Below are 6942 nucleotides of genomic sequence, written 5' to 3'. Positions count from 1 at the left end.
AGTGAATTCCACTTGGTATGTAGGCTTGTTACAGCCATTTGCGTTGCACAACCCCATCAAGCAGAGACTATATCCATATAAATAAATGAGACAAAACAAAATATTGATTAAGTCTTGGCTATAACCTGTCCTGAGTTTAATAGCCAAGGGGTCCCAAATGGTCAAGACTATCTATAGCCTATTATTATTGCCAGATCTGTTTTCCCTATCAGCCACTGCACATGCTTCTTCAACTATTTTGTTTAAAATATATTTAGAGGCTATATTTAGAGGCCCGTGAGCTAGGGACTCTTTTTAAGGGGATCCCTATAATAAACACAGTTATAAAACACAAATAGAGTTCTAAAATTATTCCGCAAGACACCAGTACCCAAAATGATAGCCTAAATTGCAATGCCTACAAGTTGAAGGCCTATTTTTTATTTGGATAGGTCTAAATTAAACATTTAATTATTAAAGTGATAGGCTAAAGAACTTTGGAGAATTTTGAATACACACATTAATTTCAATAAACAAATGGATAAGACTGTTCTACTCTCTTTGATTTAGTTCCTTTTGCAACTCAGACAAATTACTGAATGGATGACATACTGACTGACTGAACTGAATGAAGGATTAATTAAATGTTCAAATATGTTGGAATAACGAGTTGCACGCATCATGCATGCTCTGCACTTTATTTGGCTAGTAGGCAAATAAGCCTACATTAGGGTATAATGACTCTATGGCTGCATGCCTCCTGAAGGGCATCTTCTGAGGCTGAGGGGTGCTTTTCCAAAGGCGCATGGTTCTGTGGTGTCGCATGGAGATCACAAGCTCTTCAACTGGGCAGCAGTGTGGCGATGGAGGGAATAACCTATAGGGAGACCACTGCGACAGAGTTATTGTAAAGTGTGGGAATAAGCTTATGCCAGATTTAGCCTACGTTTAACCTCTCTCTTGTTCATTTCAAAGTCCTTATGTTTATGACCTGATTCATAGAAATCATGTAAAATCATTTAAAATTCATATTAACCCCTCCTACAGAATATGCTTTGGCAAGATTTTGAGTGACGAAATAAATATCAAAATATTATATTTAAAAAACATTGAGTGGCAAAGACTCCAGTAGTCATACATGATTCATAGATTCACCAAACATCTATTATTGTTCTATGTTTCATTATTCCTGGTAGATACTATTGGTTATGATTGCAGACAGAGCCCAGAGAATGGGATGGTGCAATAATTAATTAGTCATATTTTGATAAGGTGCATGCATGGCGATGTCCACGTCACCCAGCGATATGCCCATGCTGTAGAGATACACCTGGCAGACTATAACACTTCACTGTTGTAGGCATAATACAGCGAGTGCTATCTAGACTTGCGCTGGCAAACAAATCCATTACATTAGCTACCTAAATGTGAAGTAAACTCAACTGAGAAGTAATAGAGAATGGAGACTTTTAAATTGAAAACGTGCAGAATACCTCTTTCTGGTTTTCCTGACTTCCGTTTCTTTTTTCACTGTGTTATGCTTGTTTGCGTAGCACTCCTCACATCCCGTTTGGTGTATGTTTTTTTTGTTTGTGAGATGAAACTGTCAAAACTCTGAAAGGTATTATTGTACGACAGAATTGCAACACAAGATTTGTTCATGCCTAAAATGTTAGTCCGTAATCGTAACATGGTGTTTGTATGTTCACAGATGAAATTTCACACGATCCTAACAATTTACATATGGATTTTCATACGATCCTTACGATACGTAGGTTCAACCTTTTGGCAGGTATCTCGCTCGATATAGTACTGTTGACCAATCACTGACAAAGGGTATCCGATCTGTAATAGATTATGGAAGTATAGCATATGGTTCGGCAGCCCGGACCTCACTGGAAAGGCTAGATGTCATACAGGGGCAAGGACTCAGAATATGTAGTGGGGCGTTTCGAACGTCCCCAGTGGCTGCATTACAGGTGGAGATGGGGGATATGCCATTGCAGATTAGGAGACAGCAGTTGGCAATGAATTATTGGGTCAACCTACAGGGACATGGGGTGTCTCATCCTGCGAAAGGGATTTTACAGGCATGCTGGGAACATGAGCGAAGACAGAACACAAGCTTTGGGTGGATGGGTAATACCAGGCGAAGGAGATGGGACTGTATGGAAGGGAGTTTAGTCCAACGGTAGTTATTCCTGTAAATCCACCATGGCTACTCCCGCCTCCAGTAGTTGATCTAGAAGTGTTGGAGAGACTACAGAAAGATAATCTGGCTGTATATACGGCGGAGCTGATGGCCATACTGTTGGCCTTGCAGTGGGTGGAGGAAGCAAGCCAGCAGAGTAGTTATTTGCTCTGACTCATGCGCAGTGTTAATGAGTCTCCAGTCCTTTAGCTCACGTAGCAGACAAGACCTTCTTTATGAGGTGCTACAAACCCATGGCAGGATTAAACAGATGGGTATTCAGATAAGATTTACTTGGGTTCCAGCCAATGTGGGGGTGGAGGGGAATGAGGCAGTAGATGCACAGGCTAAACAAGCACTTAGTAGTGGGGATGCTGATGTTGAAGTTTCATTGAGCAAGGCAGAGGCAAAAAGACTGATATATACAGTGATGGTGCAGAGATGGCAGGAGCAGTGGAATATAAATATTAAGGAAATGCATTTATTTCAAGTACAGAGGAAAGTCGGGGAGGGGAGGATGGCAGGAAGGGACAGAAGAGAGGAGGCTATATTTACAAGATTAAGGGTAGGACACAGCCAGTTGAATAAGACACTAAGCGTGATAGGAAAGCATCCATCAGGAAAATGCGATTATTGTCAGGAAATAGAGACTGTGGAGCATGTATTGTCCCCTGTAGCTCAGTAGGTAGAGCATGGCGCTTGCAACGCCAGGGTTGTGGGTTCGTTTCCCACGGGGGGCCAGTATGAAAAATGTATGCACTCACTAACTGTAAGTCGCTCGCGTCTGCTACATGACTAAAATGTAAATGTATTGCTACAGTGTGGGCAGTATCAGAGGGAAAGAGAGAGGATGAGATTAAGTATGAGGGAGAAGGGGATACAGGAAACTAGTTTAAAGAGTATATTGAGTAGAACGTCATTAGATATAGTATCACATATTTTGTTGTCTTTTTTAAGAGAAACTGGGTTTGCAGGTGGGATTTAGTCTATCCCTGTCTCTGGCCCACACTCCAGTACGGTAGGTGGCGGTAATGCACCATAACGTTGGATGCCAACCGCCGATAAACCCCACTGAAGAAGAAGAAGAACTGACAAAGGGGCGTAGAGTTCGGCTACCGAACTTCGATTTACATCAAGAAAAAATGTGGTGTGCGTGAACAGTCTGAAAAAACCCTGCCGAACACCAAAACGAACAAAAACATCACAATATTTAGTCATAATATATGCGCGAACTGTTTCGACTGGGAAGTAAGCTTTAGGGCCGCTACACACTTAACGCAAACAGAGCGATGGAGCATCATATAAGATCCATTCCAAACGATCCATATTCATAACTAAAGGCCTTATGACAGTCCACATAATGGTATGAAGAAGTAAAAACGTAGCAGTTTTTGTTATGAGTTAGTCATGAATTGAACACCCTGTTCTCTTTTCATATCATAAAAATCAAAAGGGTAATTCCCTGCTGAGGCCAGATAAGACCGTGGGCGAAGGCAATAACAATTCACTGGAAAAAATGTCATTGTATAAGACTGAGCAATATCATTTCAGGTGAAATTCATTGTTACTCATATATATATATATATTTTTTAAACCTCAATTGTATTATACACTGAGTCTACCAAACATTAGGAATACCTTCCTAATATTGAGTAGCTTTCACCTGGATTCACCTGGTCAGTCTATGTCATGGAAAGAGCAGATGTTCTTAATGTTTTGTATACTCAGTGTATACCACATATGTATTAATTGTGAGTCATACTGCGTAGTATCAGATTCGGGGTCCATGGTTTGATCTCCAACCAGGCTGTTCCCAAATTACAGCATCCAGCTATGATATACAGAATACATGGATCATGTGAAGTGTGCACTGTATCATCAAGTTTGTAAATGTCAACACACATTAAAAAATAATATAATAATTCAACAAGAAGCCATTTGACAGGAAGAACATGATATTTACCGCCTAATGGAAAAATAAGCCTTACCATATAAAATAAGAAAGAGACTATACAGTCGTGGTCAAAGGTTTTGAGAATGACACAAATACTAATTTTCACAAAGTCTGCTGCCTCAGTTTTGATGATGGCAATTTGCATATACTCCAGAATGTCATGAAGAGTGATCAGATGAATTGCAATTAATTGCAAAGTCCCTCTTTCCCATGAAAATGAACTTAATCCCCCCCAAAAACATTTCCACTGCATTTCAGCCCTGCCACAAAAGGACCAGCTGCCATCATGTCAGTGATTCTCTCGTTAAAACAGCTGAGAGTGTTGACGAGGACAAAGCTGGAGATCACTCTGTCATGCTGATTGAGTTAGAATAACAGACTGTAAGCTTTAAAAGGAGGGTGGTGCTTGAAATCATTGTTCTTCCTCTGTTAACCATGGTTACCTGCAAGGAAACACGTGCCGTCATCATTGCTTTCCACAAAAAGGGCTTCACAGGCAAGGATATTGCTGCTAGTAAGATTGCACCTAAATCAACCATTAATCGGATCATCAAGAACTTCAAGGAGAGAGGTTCAATTGTTGTGAAGAAGGCGTCAGGGCGCCCAAGAAAGTCCAGCAAGCGCCAGGACCGTCTCCTAAAGTTGATTCAGCTGCGGGATCGGGGCACCACCCGTGCAGAGCTTGCTCAGGAATGGCAGCAGGCAGGTGTGAGTGCATCTGCACGCACAGTGAGGCGAAGACTTTTGGAGGATGGCCTGGTGTCAAGAAGGGCAGCAAAGAAGCCACTTCTCTCCAGGAAAAACATCAGGGACAGACTGATATTCTGCAAAAGGTACAGGGATTGGACTGCTGAGGACTAGGGTAAAGTCATTCTCTCTGATGAATCCCCTTTCCGATTGTTTGGGGCATCCGGAAAAAAGCTTGTCCGGAGAAGACAAGGTGAGCGCTACCATCAGTCCTGTGTCATGCCAACAATAAAGCATCCTGAGACCATTCATGTGTGGGGTTGCTTCTCAGCCAAGGGAGTGGGCTCACTCACAATTTTGCCTAAGAACACAGCCATGAATAAAGAATGGTACCAACACATCCACCGAGAGCAACTTCTCCCAACCATCCAAGAACAGTTTGGTGATGACCAATGCCTTTTCCAGCATGATGGAGCACCTTGCCATAAGGCAAAAGTGATAACTAAGTGGCTCGGGGAACAAAACATCGAAATTTTGGGTCCATGGCCAGGAAACTCCCCAGACCTTAATCCCATTGAGAACTTGTGGTCGATCCTCAAGAGGCGGGTGGACAAAAAACCCCCCACAAATTCTGACAAACTCCAAGCATTGATTATGCAAGAATGGGCTGCCATCAGTCAGGATGTGGCCCAGAAGTTAATTGACAGGATGCCAGGGCGGATTGCAGAGGTCTTGAAAAAGAAGGGTCAACACTGCAAATATTGACTCTTTGCATAAACTTAATGTAATTGTCAATAAAAGCCTTTTACACTTATGGAATGCTTGTAAATATACTTCAGTATACCATAGTAACATCTGACAAAAATATCTCATAACACTGAAGCAGCGAACTTTGTGAAGACCAATACTTTTGACCATGACTATAGACTGACTACAAGGGTTATGTACTAGCATTCAGATAACCCACTGCTATAGTGATATACAGAGGCCAGATTCACTGCCTGTCATTTGAGAAAATGATTAATGCTGAAAGCCAAATCATTTGATTTATTGAAAATTACAATTCAAAGAAGAACACATAAGATTTGAATTGTATACATTGCACCTAGCTAATTATCTAGGAGCTGTATGAATTACAACTACGTTTCATACATTTTAATTCACATTCTCATCAAAGGTTAGAGAGCTACCATGAAGCAGAAGCTGTGCAGAGACAGCATAGCTCAGCAGCATAGGCTCGTTAAAGTGTGGCTTAAGAGGGATGAAAACAAGAATGAGAAGAATGTTCCTCTATAATGATGGTTTTAAATGAGGGTGCAGAGGTTAACCTTATGTTTGAATTGAAGAGTCAATTGTGTGCTCTACTCATGAGCACAAAAAACATTTATATATATAAAACAACATGTACATTTAGCAGATGCTCTTATACAGGAGAAATTAGGGTTAAGTGCCTTGCTAAAGCACACATCGACAGATTTTTCACCTAGTCAGCTCAGGGATTCAAACCAGCAACCTTTCAGTTACTGGCCAAACACTCTTGACCACTAGGCTGTCTGTTGCCATGTCATACGCAGGTATTGTGACTCAAATATAGATTTATGTATCTTTTTAGATGTATTACAGTGACTCTACTCCAAGTACAGCAAAAGGTTAACCCTTTAGATAGATCTGATTAAACTTGCCCTCACCCCTGATAGACTCTGACCCTCAGCACATATTGTTGATATTTATAACACCTTTTTATATAATTTCTTATTTGAGTGGTCATGCCATTATCGGGTATCGGGCAGTGTCCAACGTTAATCCACATCTAAATCATTACTGGGGTTGTCTTGCATATGGATTTCACATTTGAGGGAGTTGTACTGAACGTTACACATTAACCAATATGCTTAACATCATGCGTTTACTTTACAACCAAAGTGATAATGACAGAGGAACTGAGGAGGCATAATAAACTCTCTCTGTATTTGAGCCTGACCCACAAAGAGACACTTTGGGGACAGAGGAAGAGTGCGGAGGGAACACTGTGAAATCTGAAGAGGCACAAGACAGACCAAAGACAAACTAACTTAGTGTAGGCTGAGAAATTTATTGAAACAAGTCAAAAGACACCTTTTGAGTTAGTAAC

This window comes from Coregonus lavaretus (genome assembly GCF_964263955.1).
Source record: "Coregonus lavaretus genome assembly, chromosome: 4".
Taxonomy (NCBI): Eukaryota; Metazoa; Chordata; class Actinopteri; order Salmoniformes; family Salmonidae; genus Coregonus; species Coregonus lavaretus.
This window is presented reverse-complemented; position numbering follows the sequence as displayed.